The 23,401-nt window shown below is 38.7% G+C and overlaps 1 protein-coding gene and 1 pseudogene across 2 annotated transcripts in view; one reads left to right on the top strand and one right to left on the bottom strand.

The window, feature by feature from the left end:
* The window catches only part of SRD5A2 (steroid 5 alpha-reductase 2), a 58,617-nt gene that overhangs the window by 1,608 nt on the left and 33,608 nt on the right, over positions 1-23,401 (top strand). The window lies entirely within an intron of this gene.
* LOC108516632 (nuclear valosin-containing protein-like pseudogene) lies at positions 12,764-15,593 on the bottom strand (annotated as a pseudogene). Its single transcript, XR_001881887.1, has one exon. The product of XR_001881887.1 is annotated as a nuclear valosin-containing protein-like pseudogene (transcript).

Genomic DNA, 23,401 nt, shown 5'->3' with positions numbered 1-23,401 from the left:
GATGCCTCATTTCGAGAGGTGTCAGAGACAAATTTCAAACTGTCTTTCTTAATTGCCTCTTATCCTCTGAATCTTCTTTATTGGTCAAAATTTAATATTTATGCAATCTTAACCGAATTCTCACTCTTTTAAAAAGGCAAATGTTGTCAAGTAATAAGAACTAAACTGTATCCTTTCAACAAATATTTACTCAAAGTCTATTGTGAACAAGATTCTTTATTTTACACAGATTTTATTTTACTCAGATTTAGATGGTTTAATTTGCACAGGAAGAAGGATGTTGGATACAGGAGATAAGATATTAGTTCTTTGTTTCACTGATTTTTGAACAGACATTTGACAGAGAAATGTGATTTTATCAACAATTATTTTATCTTCAAATTTATTACCATATGTTGGCAACATAAGCAATATTTTATGAGGTCATTTCATCTTAATGATTAGTGTTTTGTGACAATCTGATTAACATAACGTTTAGGCTTGTTTTTGAAATCAAAAGGCACTTTACACAATAAATTATGATCAGTGCATTTAAAAAAACCCCAAAGGAATAAGTATGCATAAAACAAATATCTACATACTGTCCTTCTTCAGAGGAAATTTTAAAATATTAGTAAAGGACTTGGAGATTCATTCTGCCTGAGGGAAAATTGCCCACTGGAAGTACAACTCTGAGTTACTTGTCCCTGAGGCATCAGGACCTGATGTTTGTCTTTCCTCTTGTTTGAATTCTTTCTTTGAGGCCACTGGAGTGTTTGATCTATTATTATTTGAGTGCTTACAGGGTGTTACACTCTGTGCCAAACACTCTGAGTAAATAATTTACTCATCCTCATACCAACTCATTTAGGTAGGCACACCCATTTTGCAGGTGGGAAACTGGAGCAAGAAAAGGTTAAGTAACTTACTTGCCCAAGGTCACACAATAATGAGGAATCAGAGTTCAAACCCAGGCAGTACGAGTCCAGATCTCAGGCGCTTCAGGTATGTTAATAAACTGTTTTATACTTGTTGGATAAATGCGACCTCATTCTTGCTTTTTAAAAACTATATTTATGCTTAAAATTATTCTTTAAAATTTTTTAAATTATGAAAACATTTTTTCTAGTGAAAATGGAAAATACCAAAAGTAGAAAATACTCATAATTACATCTAAGTATATTAAATATTAATGTTTCAGAGAATTTCTATCAAATCTTTTCCTTAGATTTTCACACATGCTTGTTATGTTGAATATATGGTTTTTTTTTGTTCTGTTTAATTACCTAACATTTTATAGTAAGTATTTTCCCACATTATCATAGATTTCTTAATATCTGCTTATTTCATCTACTGTAAAAATAATAATTTACCTATATATTCATTTTTAGTTGGACAGTTAATTTGTCTTGGGGTGAGGCTAGGTTCATTGAAGCTGTGATGTACATTTTTTGCATCTAAATTCTTTTCAAAGGTTAGGTCTATTTTCTTAGTCAGGATTCCCAGAAGTGGTTCAAAGGTTATGAGCATTCTTTAGGGTCTTGATGTAATCATACATGTCTGTTTTGAGGCTTAAGGTGTCATTTGGCTTGATACTGAGGGTGCATTAAGGAACAAACTTCAGGCTATCTTGGTTTTATCTTGTCTTGTGTATTGCTAAGACAGAGAAAAAGACAGAGAGAAAAGGAGGAAGGATGGCTCAGGTTTGGCTCAGACTCTTTTGCAAAATGTCCATTGGGGACTGTTCAAAGCAGCAATATGTCCCTTCAAATAGAAGTTAAAACTCATTGCACTTTTCTCAATACAAGGATGGCACTCAAGAATGTAGATTCCACAGGGTCAAGGGTTTTTGTCTCACTTTTTTATGGCTGTATCCCCATTGTATACAAAGAGCTGGTACATAGTTGGTACTCACTAGAATTTGTTGAATGCATGAATGAACTCTACTTACAACAACAGTACAGATAGAATTGTAGGAGAGCTAGCAATTACTTGGGAATCATAATTGCTGAGATTGCATAGTTAGGTCAATTCAGATAACTTTCCTCCCTTCCGAATCTATTGTTGTGGCTGTTTGGATTCTTTAGCCACATGAAAATGACTGCTGCCTAAGCACTGTTGCCTAATCCCACTGCCAAAGTCATTTGAAGTCAAGAGTTATCTCACCTCTTGTTGACTGTGATTACAGCTGTGGAATGACCCCTTGTCTAAACTCTCTGATTGATCTTCACTTTGCCAAGAAGTCTTGGTGTTCCATACAGTGGCCAGTCACACAACTTCTGCATGTGGTGGCTGATGCCTTTTTCAAGACTTTGATGGGATCTTGATAACTGAATGAACAAGACAAATAAACATTTTTTTTTTTTTCCCAGAGAAAAAGTGACTACATTGTGAAAAGGTTTTGGGCAGTGTAACTTCCATGATATACATCTAGAAGCAGAGTATAATGCACACATTAGAATCTGCTTAAATTCAGAGAGATATCCCCTGAGGTTTAGATGCTGAAACATTTTTTAAATTAGCCAAATAAAATGATGGCTTCAATAAGATGCCTATTTGCTTTATTAGTCAGTTGATTCTCCAGCAGAATTTCTCCTCATCTTCAAGATTCAGGTCAGGCATCATTTCCTCCAAGAAGCCTTGTCTGAGTCTTCTCTCTAAATCCAGTTTGTGATACTGTTCCTTGGGCTTTCATAGTAGCCAGTGTGGCTTTGCATGAGGCATTTCACACACTGGACCACAATTATCTGTTCTAAGGAAACATAGTTCTCACCTGCCCAGCCTCTTCATTTTACAGAAGCAAAGCACAAAAGGTTGGGTCAGTTAGGGGCAAATCAAGGAGTTGGAACTTGAGTCTCCTCATGAGCCCCTGCCAATGCTTCTCTTATTTCATGAGAGGTGCAGATGTCTCAACTATTCAGAAGTAATCAGACCTCACTAAGGCAACTACTCATTTGCTGAGAATCAGAATGAGAAGTAATGGCTACATTGGAAACAACAGACAAATCTCTCCTCTTACACATTAAGAAAAAAAAAAGCCCAAACAAGATAAGCAACATTCCTGTGATCACTGAATCATGTGTTAAGGATGTTCCTGAGGCATAATTTGAATCAATTAAGATTAACAGAAGGATTTTTTAAGAACAAGAGTCAGCAAACTTTTCTGTAAAAGTCAGGTCATGATCTCTATTGCAGCAACTCACCCCTACTCCTATAGCAGGAAAGCAGCTACAGACATTATGTAAACAGATGAATGTGGTTGTATTCCAATAAAGCTTTATTTGCAAAAACAAGCAGTGGGCCATATTTGGCCTATGGGCCATAGTTTACCAATCCCTTCTTAAGAAAACTATGAATGGCATAGGTTTACATTCAGTGCCCTGGTAATTTTATAATAAAATTTGGTTAAATTCTGTAGCAAAGCTGTGGACATATTTTAGAAAATTTCTGCTACATGTAAGTGGGGACTTGGTAGTAAATATTGTTTTCTGAGAATTCTTGGGTTCCAAGTTTTTTATTTGATCCTTTATGGGAAAATAGTAGGAGTCTTGGAATTTTCATTCTAAATGGAACGACATCATAAGCACATCTGAAAATATATAGTTATGTTTGCCAAAATATAAACCAGCTTTGGAGATCGTGACCATTTCACTTTTACCACATTGAAGAAAGGACCAACTTTTGCCCATTTAGAATCTAATTTAATGTCACTTAAAAGAACAAACAAAATAAATAATTACGATTGGAATTCAAGGATTCAGATTGGCCAAGTGACAAGTGCCAAGTTACACGGCAAGAAAGGGCAAGAGTGGAGCTTGAAGCCAGGTCTCCTGATCTTTATCAGAGTTCTATTAGCTCAGAACTATGCTAGGTCTCATGGGAGTCATAGGAGTACAATGCCTAGTGCTTGCCCTCTAGGAAGAAGGCAGGAAAGAACCTTCATTGTGTGCTTCTCACTCTTTCTGTTGTGAAACCTGGGTGGCAGCAATGTCAGTCTGAGAGTATCAGGCAGGTGGGAAAATGTAAACTGAAGGGGAAAGAGGCCTGGTTAGCACAGGCCCCAGCCAGGCCACTGAACATTCATCTGAGAGGGCCCTAGTGCCTGTCTATGTTTGAATGTGCATGGGACAGGCAGCAGATAGGTGGGTAGGTGTTGACAGGGCCTCAAAGTGGCACCCTTCTTCTCCATTCAAGTTCAGAACTAACTGAGAGATCCAGGAATTAGGTAACTAGAGACACATTATCACCTTTTATTACTGGTAAAGCTGTTTTGGGGGAATGTGGCTTTGATTTTTGGATTATGTGGGCCTTCTAACACAGTACCTTAGAAATACTTAGCTATGATCATGGCTGGGCGACCACAGGCCTCTCACAGTGGTGCCTGTTCTGAAAAGACAGCAGAAGGGCTGAGCTGTACACATCCTTTGGCAGGTCCTGCTCCCAGATTGACCCATCAGGTAATTCACGTTTCATTGCCTGAGGAGGAATGGGTGAGGGACAGTGGAAAGACTTGCAGTGATGCTCTATCACTCAGAAATATTTATATCACATATGCTCCTCAGCCAGCTGAAGGGGGAGCATAAATATTTTTTGTTACTAGATGGAATACAGAAGTTGTCTACTTATTGAATTTTGCCACAGCCTGGCAACTTATTTCTGCAACTTGGTGTACTTCCCATTCTGTTGTTGACTCCCTGCCATGTATGGCAATGGGGACATCAAAGTCTGCACTCAAGTTGTTTAAGAAGTTTCTGTGCTCAACCCAGGAGCCTTTAACGAGACTCAGCTCAACATAGGAGCTCTAAATTTTAAAAAACCCTGAACTAGGGCCAACAGTGCAATTTGTCTTCTATTTGGTTATAGAAGGGAGAGAAAGGAAACCAATATTTATTGAGCTCTGGGTGTTCCAGGCATTATATTATGTTCTTTACATTGGCTATCTCATTTTGTCCTTGAGGCAATCCCTGTTATTAGTGCTATTTTACAAGTGCTTGCAGTGCAGAGCATTGGTGGAGTGAGTGGGAGTGAGGATGGGAGACTTGACCTGGTCCTTGAAGAATGGCCTGTTCCCAGATTTCTGGGTGGGGACGTGATGTCTGTTGGGAAAAGGTGCCCATTTGGTGATCTGTGACTTAAATTTGCCTTATACTCTGTATATTCAGTCTTGGAATATCTCTCTATTTTTAGATTCCAAACATCTTCTGTAACTATGCCATATTATCCAGTCCTACTACCCAAGTCTTAAATTAGGCTCTGGGCCACTTTCAAGTTTGTTTTTTAATATTTGTTCCACATTGTTAAGGCTGATCCTAGAAGTTACTGTGAAGAAAACAGGGTAATATGCTTTTGATATTTTTTCTTTCTAATCATGAAACAGCCCAAGATCTTTTTGTCATGTACAGACTCTGGTTCTCTTTTGACTCTCTGCCTGCTCTCTTGTATCAGCAGTACATGATCTTACTTCTATCTTTTAAAACTTAACTCTTTGTGTCTCATGCTCTCAGTCAATGCTCTTTACTTGCCAAAAGTTATTTATGCGATAAACAAATCTGAGTTCCAGTGTATTGGGTTGTTTGTTTTCTTATTATTGAGTTTTAAAAGTTGTTTATGTATTCTGGATAGAGGTATTTTGCCAGGTATAAACTTAGCAAATGTTTTCTCTCAGTTTGTGACTTGTCTTTTTTTATTCTCTTAACTGTCTTTTGTTTAAAAAAATTATTTTTCAGTTCAAGTTTACATATGCAGTTTTGTTATACAGGTAAACTACATGTCTCAGGAGTTTGGTGTACAAATTATTTTATCACCCCAGTAATAAGCATACTACCTGATAGGTATTTTTTCAATCATCACCCTCCTTCCATTCTCCACCCTTAAGTAGACCCCAGTTCTGTTGTTCCCTTAGTATCCATATGTACTTGGTGTTTAGCTCCCATTTATAAGTGAGGATATGCAGTTGGTTTTCTGTTTCTGTGTTAGTTTGCTGAGGATAATGGCCTGCAAAGGACATGATCTCATTATTTTTATGGCTGCATAATATTCCATGATATATATGGAATATTTATCCAGTCCACCATTGATGATATTTAGGTTGATTTCATGTCTTTGCTGTTGTGAATACTGCTGCAATGAGCATACACATGCATGTGTCTTTATGGTAGAACAATATATATTCCTTTGGGGATATATCCAATAATGGGATTGCTGAGTTGAATGGTGAGTCTGTTTTAAATTATTTGAGAAATTCCCCTAGCAGTGTATAGGCATTCCCTTTTCTCCACAACCTTGCCAGCATTTATTATTTTTGACTTTTTAATAGTAGCTATTCTGATTGTTGTGAGATGATATTTTATGGTGGTTTTGATTTGCATTTCTCTAATGATTAGTAATGCAGAGCAGTTTTTCATATCCTTGTTGGCCACATATGTCTTCTTTTAAAAAGTATCTGTTGATGTCCTTTGCCCACTTTTAATTCGATTGTTTGGTTTTTGCTTGTAAATTAGTTTAAGTTCCTTATAGATGCTGGATATTAGACCTTTGTCAAATGCACAGTTTGCAGATATTTTTTCCCATTCTGTAAGTTGCATGTTTACTCTCTTGATAGTTTTTTTTCCTATGCAGAAGCTCTTTAGTTTAATTAGGTCCTGTTTGTCAATTTTTGGTTCGTTGCAATTGCTTTTACTGTCTTTGCCATGAAGTCTTTGCCAGGTCCTATGTCCAGAATGGCATTTTCTAGGTTTTCTTCTAGGGTGTTTATAGTTTTAGGTTTTGCACTTAAGTCTTTAATTCATCTTGCGTTGATTTTTGTGTATGGTATAAGGTAGAGGTCCAGTTCCAATTTTCTGCATATGGCTGGCCAGTTATTCCAGCACCATTTTGAATAGGGAGTCCTTTCCCTGTTACTTATTTTTGTCAACTTTGTTAAATATCGGATGGTTGTAGGTGTGCAGCATTGTTTCTGGGCTCTCTATCTTGTTCCATTGGTCTATATGTCTCTTTTTGTACCAGTGTCATGCTGTTTTGATTACTGTAGCCTTGTAGTGTAGTGTGAAGTCAGGTAATGTGATGCCTCCAGCTTTGTTCTTTTTTCTTAGGATTGCCTGCCTATCCCAGCTCTTTTTTATTTCATATGAATTTTAAAGTAGTTTTTTTCTAATTCTGTGAAGAATGCCATCAGTAGTTTGATAGGAATAGTATTTAATCTGTAAATTGCTTTGGCAGTATAGCCATTTTAACAATATTGATTCCTTCTATCCATGAGCATGGAATGTTTTTCTGTTTGTGTCATCTCTGATTTCTTTCAGCAGTGTTTTGTCATTCTCATTGTAGAGCTCTTTCACCTCCCTGGTTAGTTGTATTCCTAGGTATTTTATTCTCTTTGCTGCAATCATGAATGGGATTGCATTCTTGATTTGGCTGTCAGTTTGGATATTGTTGGTGTATAGGAATGCTAGTAAGTTTTGTACATTGATTTTGTGTCCTGAAACTTTACTGAACTTGTTTAGCAGACCAAGAAGCTTTTGGGAAGAGACTATGGGGTGTTCCAGGTATAGAATTACATCATCTGCAAACAGGGATAGTTTAACCTCTTCTCTTCCTGTTTGGGTGCCTTTTATTTCTTTCTCTTATCTGATTGCTCTGGCCAGGATTTCCAGTACTACATTGAAAAGGAGTAGTGAGAGAGGGTATCCTTATCTTGTTCTAGTTTTCAAGGGGAATGCTTCCAGCTTTTGCCTATTCAGTATGATGTTAGCTGTGGGTTTGTCATTGATGGCTCTTATTATTTTGAATATGTTTCTTCAGTGCCTCATTTGTAGAGGGTTTTTAACATGATGAAGTGTTTAGTTGTATTGAAAGCTTTTTCTGCATCTATTAAGACAATCGTGTAGTTTTTGTTTTTAGTTCTGTTTATGTAGATCACATTTATTGATTTGCATATGTTGACTCAACCTTGCATCCCAGGGATAAAGCCTGCTTGATCGTGGTGTATTAGCTTTTTGATGTCCTACCAGATTCAGTTTGCCAGTGTTTTATTGAGGATTTTTGCCTCGATGTTCATCAGGGACATTGGCCTGAAGTTTTCTTTTTCTGTTGTGTCTCTGTGAGATTTTGGTATGAGGATGATGCTGCCCTCATAGAATGTGTTGGGGAGGAGTCCCTCTTCCTCAATTTTTTGGAGTAGTTTAAGTAGGAATGGTACTAGCTCTTCTTTACACATCTGGTATAATTTGTCTTAACTGTGTTTTGAAAAACAGAAATTTTTAATTTTGATGAAGTCGAATTTTTCCATTTTCTTTGGCTTTTGATGTCATATCTAAAAAAGTTTTGCCTAATCTAAGGTCACAGTGATTTTCTCTTATATTTCCTTCTAGAAGATGTGTAGTTTTAGGTTTGAATTTCAAGTCTATGACACATTTTGAATTAATTTTTAAAGTAGGGTTCCAAGTATGAATCAATTTTTTTTTTTTTGCATGCGGACAACCAATTGTTTTAGTACCATTTGTTGAAAATACTACTTTTTCTCCAATGAACTGCCTTTGCACCTTAACTTTAAAAATGGGAGAATTATATGAACAGATACCTTGCCAAAGAAAACATATGACTGGCAAATAAGAACATGAAAAGATGCTCATTGTTAGTGATTAGGGAAATGCAAATTAAACCACAATGGGGTATGACTATGTGTCTGATAGAATGGCTACATTGAAAAATACTGACCATACCAAGTGTTTTTGAAGATGTGGAAGAACCGGAACTCTCATACCTTTGATGGGAAGTTGAAATGAAAACCACTTTGGAAAATGGTTTGATAGTTTCTTAAAAAGTGAAACATATGCCTATCATATAATCTAGCCATTGCGCTTCTGGTTATTTTTCCAAGAAAAATAAAAGCATGTGTTCATACAAATGATGGTAGCAGCAGCCTGGAGTGGCTGCAGTGGAAGAGGTGCAGCTAGGGCCGCCTACTCCGTGGAGCTGGCAGGTCCAGGAACAGGCATGAACCCCATCCTCTATCAAGTTGGTGGGGCAGAAGCCCAGTGCTCCTGGGCACAGCTGCAGCCACTCAGCCATGGCTCTGGACCCGGGCTTCCCTGTGCTCTCAGGGGCCTGGGAAGCACCCCTGCCCCTGCAGGCTTGGAAGTATCTGCTCCCACTCCTTGGCTTCTTCCCGCTCTAGGCACCTGCTCTGGGGCAGAGCAAAGTTGTGGCTGAGCTAAGGTGCTGTTGCAACCCAGCCTGACCTGTGCAAGCTTAGGGCGGCATTGACACACCAACACCCTGCCTCCTCGGCCCCCTCCAGACTTTGGGTGCTGATGAGGATGGGAGGAGGGGCACGTGGGGGCTGAGAGCGGCTTGGTGCAGGCCTGCAGGCACCCCTTGGCACTAACAGACTGGGCACCATGGATGGCATGTGGATCGTGGCAGGAGGTAGACAGGCTCCTGGGTGAAAGGGGCAGGTCTCGGGTGAAACAATACCTTCAAGCCGGGGATGGCCTGAAGCCTGGGTGCTGGGCTGTCAATTCCGGATGGAGTCAGTGGCCCAGAATGACAATTTACGGTGCTTTTTCTGAACCCACTCATGGTTGCCCATGGACCAATCAGCACGCACTTCCTTCTGAGGCTGTAAAAACTCTGGACTCATCCAGCCTTGGGCAGACATCAACACTACCAGCTGTGGGAAGGAGCTGCCCACTTTGGGTCTCCCAAGAGCTGCTCTGTCACTCACTGAAGCTCCTCTCTGCCTTGCTCATCCTCCAGTTGTCTGCATACCTCATTGTTCCTGGACACGGGACAAGAAATCAGGACTTGCCGAATGTGGGGACTGAAAGAGCTGTAACACAAACAGGTCTGAAACATACCCCCCTGCTTATCACATTGCAGGCAAAAAGAAGGCGAGAAGATCTGGGGCCCTTTGGGGAGCCCAGAACTAGGGATGCCCTGAGCCAGGGCTATGACACCCTCTTTGGGGCTTGTGGTTCCTGGCATCTCCAAACTTCCAGGCACTACCATGTTCCCCTCATCCAGATGTGGGTGCCAACAGTGGAAGCCACTTGGGGTACATCTGGTCCAACCACAGCCTCACATGGAGCTGGCACGAGAGCATAGCATATAGCCCTGCCACGCTGCTTGCCCTGCCACAGCAAACGGTGTGCCCGGCTATGTGCAGTGGCTGCACCCTGCACTCACTCACACACACACCCCTCATCGTTCTGTGCCTGGCTCACCCTTGGCAGGTGTGGGATCCAGGCCGGTAGCAAGAGCCAAGTGCAGCCTGCCAGGCCAAGTGGGCAGATTGAGCCCAGTGGGCATGAGCAATACTCAGGCAGACGGCACTGCTGGCCACAGAGGTTTCCAGCTGGTGAAGTGACACCCCAATGATCCCTTGACACAAAGACTTGTATAAAATGTTTGTAGTAGCTTTATTTGTAGAAGCCAAAAACTAGAAAGAGTACATGCTTTATAATTATGTTTATATAAAATTCTATGAAATTCAAACTAATCTCTGGTGACACAAAGTATATCAGTGGTTTCCTGAGGACACAAGAGGGACAAGAAGGTAGAACTACAAAGGGTATGAAGAACCTTTTGTTGTGATGGATGTGTTCTTTTTATGTCACATGGCTTCATGTGACATAAAATATACCTACCAAATTGCACTGGTAGATATATATATATATATATATATATATATACACACACACACACAGACACCAAATTGTACCTTTTCAATATGTTCAGTTGACTATATGGTAATTTACTTCAATAAAAATAAGAAAACTAGGTAGGCCTGTGAAAAAATTATATGTATATGTGGCCCTGTGTCACTTAGAATTGTTCAAAGTTTCTGTGAAGTTCATCTGGAAATGTTCAACAAGTGCTGATAAACTGTTTCAGTTTTTTGAGGGGTGGGTAGGAGGAGGGCCAGGAATTCTACTCAAGGGAAATAATCCAAAAGGAAGAAATCAGTCTACACAAAGTTATAGTGTTACTATTCACAACTGTGAAACACTGGAAGTTACCTAAATGCTCTACAATTGGGGATTGATTGTAATCCATATGGTTAAATTACCATATGTACTCCAAAAATATTAGTTGCATGGACTATATCTGTGTATGGAAATAAATATATGAAGCCATTTAGTTAAAAAGTAGCACATAAAGAGTACACTCTAAATTAATCCATGTTGACATGTGCAAATGAAAACTGACCATGACTGGAATATAAAGTGATATAAATAGCTGATACTTTAGATTTGAAATAGCTGATACTTTAGGTTTGTATTTTTTTCTTGTAGTATTATTAAAGCAGTTAATTATTTAACTCCTATTATACCTAATAGAAGAAATGATACTGTATTACAAAATTTTAAGATGTATTTTACAAACTGATCATGCAATTAAATCTCACAGAGATACGACACCCCTTAAGTAGTTACTGTTCTGAGGGATTTTAAAAGTCACCCTTCGTGTGTGAGATCTCCCCCACTGAGCTGCTATTACACCACCCACTTATGAAATTGTCATCTTTCTATTTCTCCTTCGTATCAAGATGTGGAAGATCCCTTAACATGCAATCATGTAACCTGGCAAAGTCCAAACTATTATCCTTCTAATATTTTGAATCTGAGAGCATCTCATCTCTTTCATCCTTAATCATGGTAATTTATGTTTTCTCACTTTTTTTTTTCAGATCTTTTTGACTAGAGCTTTAGAAATTGTATTGATCGTCTCAGAACTAGATTTTTATTTCATTGAGTTTCACTATTTATTTTGTTTTACATTTGTTTTCTGTTTTGATCTTTATTATGTTTTTTCTTATGCTTGCTTTGAGTTTAATTTGCTCTCCTTTTTCTATTTTTCTTAAGATGGAAGGCAAGGTTATAAATGGAGACTTTCTCTTTCTTCTAATATGGGCACTTATTGCTTTGAATTTCATCCTAAATATTGTTTTATGGCACCTCACAAATTCTGATATGTTGTTACCATTTTCATTTATTTCAAATATTTTAATTTCTCTTTTGATTTATTCTCATATCTAAGGGTTATTTAGAAGGGTGTTATTTAGTTTCCAAATGTTTAGGAATTTTCCAGACATGTATTCATTTCTAATTTAATTCCACTGTGGATAGAGAGCATACTTTGTATGACATACATCCTTTTAAACTTATTGAATTTAAAACTTGTTTTATGGCCCAGAATTGGGTCTATCAATCATAATAATTGCTCTGTGTAAACACGAAAAGAGCGTGTATACTGCCGAGAGGAGGAGTGTTCTAAAATTGTCCATAGGCTATTTTGATAGTTAGTGTGCTTCAAATTTCTATATCCTGATGATTTTCTCTCTACCTATTCTACCAATTATTGAGAGAAGAGTACTGAGGTATCTGATCAAAATTGTAGACTTGCCTTTTTTTTCTGACAGTTCTGTCAGTTTTTGCTTCACGTATTTTGAAGGTCTATTACTACAGGCATAGAGGCTTAGAACTGGTATGTCCTCTTGATGAACTGATCCTTTTATCATGATGAAACAATCTTCTTTGTTCTTGGTAATATTTTGCTTTGAAATCTACTTTTGTCCGATATTAAGTTAGCCACTACAGATTTCTTTTTAGTAGGGTTAACGTGGTATATGTATCTATGTTTATTCCAACATTGTACTTTAATCTGTTTCTGTCTTTAGATTTACTGTGTGTGTCTCAAAGGCGGCATACTGTTGAATTTTCTCCCCTGCCCCTGCCATTCTGACAATCTCTGATTTTATTTTATTTATTTTTTATTTTTTTTGAAAATATAACAGTCATTTTATTTCAGCAGTTTAAAATTTTCCTTTTCTTAAAGAGGAAGAAGGCATTTTCCCACAAGGCTGGCCAGATGGGAAGAATCTTCAGCTTCAGCTTGGCCTCATTCACTTGAAAATAAAATATTTACATGAGGCCGCACCTGTGTCCAGCTGAAAGCAGGTCCTTCAGAGCGTGTAGAGGATTCTCTGCCAGCTTGATGGGCTCCTCTAAGCCAGCTGCTGGACATGTCACCAGCTGAGGGAGTCCTGAAACTGTTTATACATGATTTGATCCTTTTTTGATATAGATGATCTTACTTTCTTGAAAGCTTCTTCAAAATGCTTATGACTAATCTTGAGTTCACCTTTTTCATTTCCACTCTTCTGTCTTGCCATTTCCTGTCTCAGGGCACAGATAGAAGCTTCTCTTACCAAAGCAGAGAGATCTGCGCCCGTATAGCAATCACAGCGAAGGTCACCAGCAATTGCTTCCAAATTTACATCTGCATCCAGTGGTGGTTTGGTACCATTTTTTGTGATAGTTTTTAAGATGGCAAGGCGATCTGCAGGCGGTGGTAAACCCACAAACAGTGTTTTGTCCAGGCGGCCTGGGCGCAGGATTGCAGGGTCAATTATATCTGGCCTGTTAGTGGCTGCCATAATAAAAACCTGCTGGCGTGCTTCCAGACCATCCATCTCTGTAAGTAGCTGATTCACAACTCGGACACTTGCCCCTGTCTCTCGGTCTGATCTTCGAGGACATAAAGCATCCACTTCATCAAAGAATATCACACAGGGTGCTGAGTTCTTGGCTCGTTGAAAAACTTGTCGCACAGCACGTTCACTCTCACCAACGTACATATTTAGTAATTCAGGGCCCTTGACAGATATAAAATTTAGTCCAGACTCATTTGCAACAGCCTTTGCCAGCAGAGTCTCCCCACAGCCAGGAGGACCAGCAAGGAGGACCCCAGCTGGAGTCACCAGTCCAAGAGCTTTGAACTGGTCTGGGTTGCGTACTGGTGCCAATATTGCCATGGTGAGCTCCTCTCTAATGTCTTCCAGGGCACCAATATCTGCCCATGTCACATTAGGGACAGTGACAAAGCCTTCCCTTTTGGCAGAGGGTTGGACTGAGGATAGAGCAACAATGAAATAATTCAGTTCAATGCACAGGCCTTGCATCTGCTCCTCTGAGAGGGGATCTTGGTCTCTTAGCAACCCCAGCAGCCTCTGTAATTCATCCTGTGTTTCAGAAGTGGACTCAGTTCCCAGACTTTCCTCCTGGACTCCTTTAGATGGCGAATCTTCCATTTCAGGATCTTTCTTCTCCTGTTCCTGTAGCTTCATTAAGACTCTGTTGACTGCACACATTGCTGCCTCTCGGCACAGTGCCATCAGATCAGCACCAACAAAGCCTGGAGTTAGGTGTGCTAAGTGACAGAAATCAAAAGCTTGAGGAAGCCTCAGTTTTCTGCACAACGTTTGAAGTATTCTTTCTCTGCGTGCTTCACCTGGGATACCTAGGCATATTTCTCGGTCGAACCTTCCTGCATGTCTCAAAGCAGGGTCTAACGAGTCTGGTCGATTAGTAGCTCCAATAACTAGGACTCGGGCTGTAGCAGCCACATTATTCAGATCATCCATGCAGGTTAGGAGTTGGGCTACAATTCTTCGTTCCATATCTTTTGAAGCAACTTCTCTTTTAGGGGTAATAGCATCAATTTCATCAATGAAAATGATACATGGTGCATTTGACACAGCTTGCTCAAATAGTTCTCTCAGCTTCTGCTCAGACTCTCCGGATACTCCAGACACAATCTCTGGAGCAGCCACTTTCAAAATCGGCAGGTCAAGTTCCCCAGCAATTGCATGTGCAAGTAAAGTCTTCCCACAGCCTGGTGGCCCATGAAGGAGAACTCCACGAGGGGGCACGACGCCCAGGTGGTGGTACACCTCCGGGTGACGCATGTGTATGAGCATCTTGCAGACCTCTTTTAATGTCATATCATTGCCTCCCACATCTTCAAACTTCACGTTGGAGATCTGGAATTCTAACCCCCTGGCTTTAGCTTTCTTTTGCAGGACAGCTTCAATTTCTCCATCTACTTCCTGAAGATCTTCTTTCTTCCTTTTGCTTCCTTTATTCTTTAGCCTGCGTTTCCGTTTCATAGCACTCTCCAAAAGAGAAGAATCTTTTGAACCCTGTATCTCAGTTATTGACTTCTTAGGATCACTTTTCTCATCTGATAGATCCAAGAAAAAACTGTCCTTCTTTCCACTTGGGGTTTTGTCAATAAACCATCCTCCCTCAGAATCTTTGGCAGGGGTCTTCAAGGGAACAGAGCCTGTTTTGGAACTTATCCGTGGTGTTGAAGAGGTGGTTTCTCTTTGCTCCCTCTCAGGAGTATTTGAAACAGAATCAGGATTTCCTTTTCGATACAAAGACAGCAGGGAACTGTTCATGTGATTTGCTGACTGTGGATCTTGGTAGTCTTCCATACTTGAATCATCATCAGAATAGCTTTCAGTATACTCATTGTCCTCTTCATCTTGTCTTGCTCTTTTTGCTAAATGTTTATCTTCTAATTCTGTTAAATTCTTAAATTCCTTCTCACTACTAATTATGCTAAATACTTTTTCTACCTGAATCCTAAAAGCATTTCTTTTTCTTCGACCATAGTCTATACTGTACATTCTTTGTAAATCAGATGCTAAGACTCCAATGTCCACATATTTGCCACATTTGTTACCGGTAAGGTACTGGATGACTCGTTGCTTGAGTTTATTATCCACGAACCGGGCGGGTCTAGGCTTCATCGTGTGGGTCTTCCAAGCCACCGACAATCTCTGATTTTTAACTGGGATGTTAGAATGTTTATATTTAATGAGATTATTTATGTAGTTTGAATTACGTCTATCGTCTTGCTATTTGTTTCCATTTGTGTCTCTGTTATTTGTTCCTATTTCCTATTTATATTCCGTCTTTTGGATTGAGTGATATTTTATTTCAATTTATATTGCTGTCAGTTTATTCATTATAACTCTTTCTTTTGTTAATTTGCTTAAAGGTTTATTGCATATATCTGAAATTTATCAGTCTACCTTAAGGTGATATTATACCACTTCAAGTATGGTATAAAAATCTGAAATAATATGCTTCCATTTCTTCCCTCTTGCCCTTATGTTATTGTTGTTGTTTTACTTATACACGTGTTGTAAAAGCCTCAACTTATTAATATTATTTTTGTTTAAATAGTCAATTATCTTTTAAACAGTTTTAAATAAAATAATAAAAAACATATATTTACTTATGTGGCTGCCATATTTGATGCTCTTCATTTTTGAGGGTTGATTTATATTTCTATGTGGTATCATTTTTTCCTTTTACCTGAAATCAGAATTTGTATATCTGAAAGTATTTTTATTTCTTCTTTGTTTTCAAAGATATAAAATTCTAAAATATAGCAATCCAGATTGACAGCTGCTTTGTTTCATTAAAGATGTTTCACTGTCACATTGCTTGCATTGTTTCCAACAAGAAACCAGTTCTTGCCCTTATCCTTGTCCTTTGTACTTAATGTGTCTTCTTATCTTTGCCTACTTTTAACATTTTCATTTTATCACTGGATTTGAGATATTTGGTTACTATATTCCTTGGTGTATTTATATTTCTTATTCTGGGGTTCCTTAAACTTGAATCTGTGAGCTTAAGGCTTTCATCAAAATTGGACGATTTTCATACACTATTCTTCACTCCCCCCACCCCACCTCCCACCCCACTTCTCCTTTTTTTTTATTCAGGAAAATATGTATGAGACCTACATGTGTATTAAACTGTCCTACAACTCACCGATGCTCTTTTCATTTTTGTTCATTCTTTTTTGTCTGTGTGCTTCCTTTGGGTAGTTTCTATTGCTATTCTTCAAGTTCATATTCTTTCATTCTACAATGTGTTATCTGTTGCTAATCCCATCTCTGGTATTTTTATCTCAGAGATTGTAGTTTCCATCTCTAGAATTTTGGATTTTGGACTTTTTTTCTATCTTCCACGTCTCTACTTAATTTTGTGAACACATGGAATGCAATTATAACAGCTGTTTTAATATCATTGCTAACCTAATCGCTGTGTCATTTCAGTGTCAGTTTTGATTGATTGATTATTTTTCCTATTATAGGAAGTGTTTTCACCCCTTTTTGCATGCCTGGCAATCTTTGATTGGAGGGTCAGAAATTGTACCTTGTTGGGTGTTGGATATTTTTGTATTTCTATAAATATTCTTGAGCTTTGTTCTGGGATGCAGTTAAGTTACTTGGAAACAATTTGATCCTTTCAGGTCTTGATCTGATTTGTTCAGTGGTTCCAGAAAAGTGTTAGTGCTAGGGCTAATCATCTCCTCTGAGGTAAGGCCTTTTTGAGTATTCTACCCAATGTCTCATATGACCTTTTCTATCTGGCTTTTGGGTACAGGCTCTATTTGTGGCCATGTGTGATAACTGGATACTGTTCCCTTCAATTCTTTTGGGCAATTCTTTCCTCCCACAAATGCACTAATTAATACTCTGCTAATACTTGAGGAAAATTATCTGCAGGTCTCCGTGTGTCTCTGTCCTTTTCAGCACTCTATCTTGAAAATTCTATGTGTCTTGATTTCTTGAAATCTCAGGTTTTTTCCCCCTCAACTCAGGAAGTCTTTTAGCTTCTCCCTGGGATCCCCTTCCCTGTACCTCAGCCTGGAAGTTTTCTCAAACCAGGAAGCTGGGTCAGTTATGAAGTGGTGTGAGTCATTTTTTTTTTCTTGCCACTCACTGTTTTTCATTGCCTAATATCCTGTGTTTTGTAAATAATTATTTCATATAACTTGTCTTTTATTTTCTAGCCTGGAGGAGAAATCCAACTCCTATTATTCCTCCTTGACTGGAAGCACACGTGTCTCCAATGGATTTTAGTATTTATCTTTGCTAATTTGAAAATTTGCAATAGTGGTTGATTTATTGGTTTTAGTGACCTCTACTTGTACTCAATGTCATGTTTTTTTCCCCCAAACTTTCCGTCTTCAGGCTTGACTTGTAATGCTTTGGGAAGTATTTTACAAGTTTGTAAGTTTGTAGAAGACTAAGTGGGATAGGAGAATGATGATTTCCTTTACGAGTCCTGTGGCTCCATGTAGCTGCAGCTGGGAAGGTGGCTGTAGGACTACAGAGTAGGAGATAAAGAGTGGGAGATACCAACAGATGCTTATGAATGATTGGTTTGAAACTTTCACATGGCAAATTCTGTTGCAGAAATCTCAGAATGTGCTTTTGTTCTTTTTTTGTTTGGTCCAAATGAACAATGGAACGGAGGTAGATGTAGGAGGGAGATATGCTGAGGTGGATCAGTCTTTGAACATTGCCTTTGATCAGGGCTACTGAGTAGCCTGATCTATCAGGCCATTTATTGATTTGTTTTAAAATTTTAATTCAGGGGGTACGTGTGCAGGTTTGTTGCATGGGTATATTGTGTGATGCTGAGGTTTGGGCTTCTAATGATCCCATCACCCAAGTCGTGAACATAGTACCCAATGGGTAGTTTTTCAACCCTTGTCCCTCTCCCTCCTTTCCTCTTTTGGAATCCCTAGTGTGTATTGTTCCCATCTTTGTATCAGGACAATATTTAAATGTAGGTGTAAACTCTTTAAAAGTTCTCAAATTGATGGCAATATCTAGGCTTCATTGCTGCAAAACTGTACAGAACTGTTTGCTTCCAAATAACATCAGAAGATTTGGGATTGTTAATGGGTACATTAATATGGTTAGATTGAATGAATAAGTTCTAGTATTTGATACAGGATGACTACAGTCAGTAATACTTTATTACACATTTAAAAAATAACTAAAATAGTATAATTGGATTGTTTGTAACAGTAAGGATAAATACTTGAGGTGGTGGATACCCCGTTTTACCCTAATGTGATAATTACACATTGCATCCCTGTATCAAAATATTTCATGTGCCACATAAATATATATATATATTAACTATACCCACAAATATTAAACAAAAAAAATTTTTAAAAAGGAAAAAAAGACCCGTAAACCTGGGCTGCACCAAGAAGCTAAACAATTGAAATTAGAAAACCACAGTTTTCTTTTTGCAAACCTTGAGAAATAAAGGAGACAAAATTATAGCTCAGAGAAATGGCATATATTAATCCAACAGTGAAAGTGCCCATTATGTCCTTAGCCTACCTTCATAGGCTTGCTGAGCTTTGTACTTCAAGCTGAAAACCACCCCATGTCAACATTTATATTTTATTGATTTGGTAATGATCAGTTAGCCTGAGTGGCTGAGCAAATGTTGCTTCACGATGCCAAAATCCACCCCAAGTTGATCAGTTTATAGAAAAAGGTAAACTAGTTATTCAAATAAGTTGATTCAGTTACTCAGGCCAAGAAGTTGATCTGATTCTCTTTGATTTTGATCTTCTGGGGTATTAAATTCTTTTTAGAAGTGGAGCCAGTGGTCAGTAGCATGTCTCTTATAGGAGGTTTCACTCCAATGATCATTATTCTTTCTATCATTCAGGGGAATCCTCAAAGTTTTTTAAAACCTTGGTAATTCATTAGATGTTTGGATTGAACATCTACTTTAATGTAGAGGCAGGAAGAAAGATACTGAGTGGACAGTTCCAAGGTCTCCCAGTATTACCAGGACATGCCATAAATACTTAAAAACATAAACAGGGAACTTAAAAGTTTTCTGCTGTATTTTAGATCTTCACAAGCTAATCATCTCAAAGATTTTGCATGATTTAAATGGATCTGCCAGATTAGGACCATTAGATAATTCAAACCAGACAACATTTATTTGCATGGGGTTGACAATGGGATGTGGCTGCGCTGTCTTCCAGCATGGCAGAGTAAGATGGGAAGAAGTCTTGAGTCACTGGTGTTTGGGGAAAATATCATTATATGTCTATGAGCCTTAATATTTCTCTTACTAGAGAAACGAATTAGGTTAATATTGCTGTGCTAATAGAATCTTGGATCCTGAAAACTGGGCTAATCCACACTGTAAATACTGGAGGCCATGTGTTTCCCCAGTTAGGGCACACTTGGAGAGGAGTCAGGTGTGCTCTTTTACAAATCTCACTGCATTATTATTGAGCTCTTGGAAAGGTGCTGAGCCTTCGTTTTAGAAAAAGGGATTAGATGTGGAGGGAATCACTTTGCTTTCCCCAGGGAGGCATTTCTCTATTGCTTTTCTAGGGATGGGATAGGTATATAGAAGGTTTGATTCTAGAATTTATAAAACAACATTCTGTGGACTTTGAGTAATATTTTAGGGAGGGCACCCATCCAGGAAACTAGATGAGTTGCTGCCTTTCTCTGCAGCAGTCCTTAGGATACTATATCTTCTGATCTTCTTTCTAAACTTGGTATCCAGTTTATTTTGCTTGTCTTCCTGCAGGCCATTCTTGTGGAGAGATTGAGTAACAAAGTCTTGACGTAATGTGTGACAAGCTCTGTAGGGCCATAGGATTATAGAGAAGCTACTCAGAGAGAGGGCAAGGGTATGAAGAAAAAGAGTAGATGCATAAAAAGAACAGGGAAAGGGGAGTAAAAGGAAATGGGAAAAGAGGTTGAAAGGAGATAAAACAGTAAAAAGAAGAAAAGCTGGGAAGGGAGAAAGGAAGTGCAGCAAAAAAGATAGAAAAAGAAGAGAGAGTGCTGATGCAGGTTTTCAAGGAGCCTATATATTGGGGAAAGCATTGAACAAGTTACATCAAAGACCAGGAGTCTGAAATCAGGTGCCTGTTCTCAAATAACATGGGCTTATTAAGAATCAGTGCTACTGCCCAGGATAGTAAAGTAGACATACCAAAAGTGCTGGAGAAGTTCAGGGGAACTGTGAGATATAGAAGGAAAATCAGGGGAAGATGGATAGGAGATGGGAGCCCTAGACACCCTTAGGCATCTTGGTTTCAGGTTCATTGGTCAGAGCTCTCTCCCCATCCCCACAGTCTATCTAGATGCTTACATCAAAGGCAGTGCTTGCTTGATAGATTTCTAAGTATCAGTAGCAACAAGATGGAAAGAAGAATGGAATATCCCATTAGAGGATATAGGGCCAAGTCTTCAGAAAGAGTTCATATATATTAATCACGTGTCATAGAATATCCTGGAGCACCTGTCCTCTCACCTACCTAAAATACTTGATTCCCAGTGGTCAATGACTTTTTTTTTTTTTTTTTTTTTAAAAGGAGGGGATTGGTGTGTACATAGATATTGTAGGCACATACAATTTTTAAAAAAGTGATGATGAAGTTCTATAGGTACCTTCACAAACCACTCTGTTCTACTTAAATCCTAACAGTTCCTGGAGGAAACTTTGAGATTTCTCTTCAGAGCTGAGTTTGGTGGTTGGGGTGTGTTGTTTGACTTTGTGTGTGTGTGCGTGTGTGTGTGTGCGTGTGTGTGCTGGTTTGTTTGCTTTTACTTATGGGCACTGACATATTGATTACTAGAAAGTTCATAGTTAAATTTTTGTCCTATTCAATAGACAAACATACCTGACTTGTTGACATAGAGTCTAGGTGCTAACTTCATTAGTCAATTAACCTTACTTTCATATCTTTATTTTCATTTGCCTCCTTTTTCTTTATTTTTTAGGCCATCTTGAAGCACTTTATACATCTATATTTATGGCCTTAAATCTCCCCTCTTTTTCTTTTTTGGGGCAATTTGGGAATAACTAAAATAAAATTGAAATACAAATTAACATTTTTTGTTTTATGCAAAGATATGTTAAAATATTCAAAGAATAAAGAGGTTTTTAAAAGAATAATAGTAGGTTCTAGCATGACTCAGTTAAAATATGGTATCACTTAGTAAGAAACACGTTCTAAAAAACAATTTATATTAGCCATCATTAAGAAAAAGAGGGGTATTGAATGAGTCAAAGAGTGGTTTCCAGGGAAGTCTTTCTTTGTCTGGAAAGACACCATAGGATTTTCTGCAGACAGCTTACTCATTTTTTCTTGATTGAAATCTGGAAAGGAAAACATGCAAGAAAACATTCCATTCTGGACTGGCAGCAGGTCAAGCCAGAGTGGCAACATTTGGAACCCGGCGACCAGTCTGGGAGCTCAAACATTTAGGCAATAGGAGCTGATGGAAGCCAAAAAGCCAAGCCACGGGTATCTGGTGTCAGGGTAGCTGCTGGGGGAGATCTGGCCATGGTGGTGGGGCCCAGCCATATAAACAAGTTCAGAGGTAGGACTGAAGCTGTGTACTGGGTTGAAGCGTGTCTCTCCTAAATTTATGTTTTTTCTAGAACCTTAGATTATGACCTTACTTGGAAATAGGTTCTTTGCGATGACACACATTGCTTAACATTGTGGATACATTCTGAGTAATGTCTTGTTAGGTGATTTCATCATTGTTCAAACATCATAGAGTGTACTCACACAAACCTAGATGGTATAGTCTACTACACATCTAGACCGTATAGTATATCCTATTGTTCCTAGGCTACAAACCTGTACAGCATGTTACTGTACTGAATACTGCAGGCAATTACTGCAGGCAGTTACTGTACTGAATACTGCAGGCAATTGGGGCACAATAATCTAACGAGACCATAATCATATATGTAGTCTGCCATTGACTGAAATGTCATTATCATCCATGACTGTAGTTAAGATGAGGCCATACTGGATTAGGTAGGTTCTAAATCCAATGTGACTGGTGTCCTCATAAGATGAGAGAAACAGACACAAACACAGGGAAACACCGGGAAGATGGCCATCTGAAGACAGAGGCAAACATCGGAGTGATGCAATGACAACCAAGGAATGCCAAGGACTGCAAACCATTGCCAGAAGCTAGCAACACTCAAGGAAGGACTCCTCCCTAGAACCTTTAGAGGAAGCATGACTCTGCCAGCCCCTTTATCTCATACTTCCAGCCTTCAAAACTGTGTGATACAATACATTTCTATTATTTTAAGCTATCTGGTCTGTGGCAAATTTGTTACAGCAGCCTAGGAAATTAACACCAGGCACACTTCAGAGCAGGACAGGTCAAGGAATAACCAAATAGGTCTTCTATTATTAGAATTATTTATAATGTTGGAGTAGTTCTTGATATTTACTTGGCCCTCTCTTGGCAAAGGCTCTTTGTATATTCCTACACTAAAGGTCTGGCCAAGTAGGGGTTCAGATTCTTTTCAAGTACATAAACTCTCCCCTGATTTTTATGTTTGCTGGCCTTCCAAGTAAGATTTCCATTGAAGAAAGTGGTCCATGGCTAAAAAGCTTTAAAATCCATTGGTATTATGGGCAGATTTAGACTCTGTAGAGCCTAGTTTTTTTTTTTTCTTTTTTTAAAAATTATTATACTTTAAGTTCTAGGGTACATGTGCATAACATGCAGGTTTGTTACATATGTATACTTGTGCCATGTTGGTGTGCTGCACCCATCAACTCATCAGCACCCATCAACTCGTCATTTACATCAGGTATAACTCCCAATGCAATCCCTCCCCCCTACTCCCTTCCCACAATAGGCCCCGGTGTGTGATGTTCCCCTTCCCAAGTCCAAGTGATCTCATTGTTCAGTTCCCATCTATGAATGAGAACATGCGGTGTTTGGTTTTCT

The sequence above is a fragment of the Rhinopithecus bieti genome, unplaced genomic scaffold (genome assembly GCF_001698545.2).
Source record: "Rhinopithecus bieti isolate Rb0 unplaced genomic scaffold, ASM169854v2 scaffold_37555, whole genome shotgun sequence".
Lineage (NCBI taxonomy): Eukaryota > Metazoa > Chordata > Mammalia > Primates > Cercopithecidae > Rhinopithecus > Rhinopithecus bieti.
This window is presented reverse-complemented; position numbering and strand designations above follow the sequence as displayed.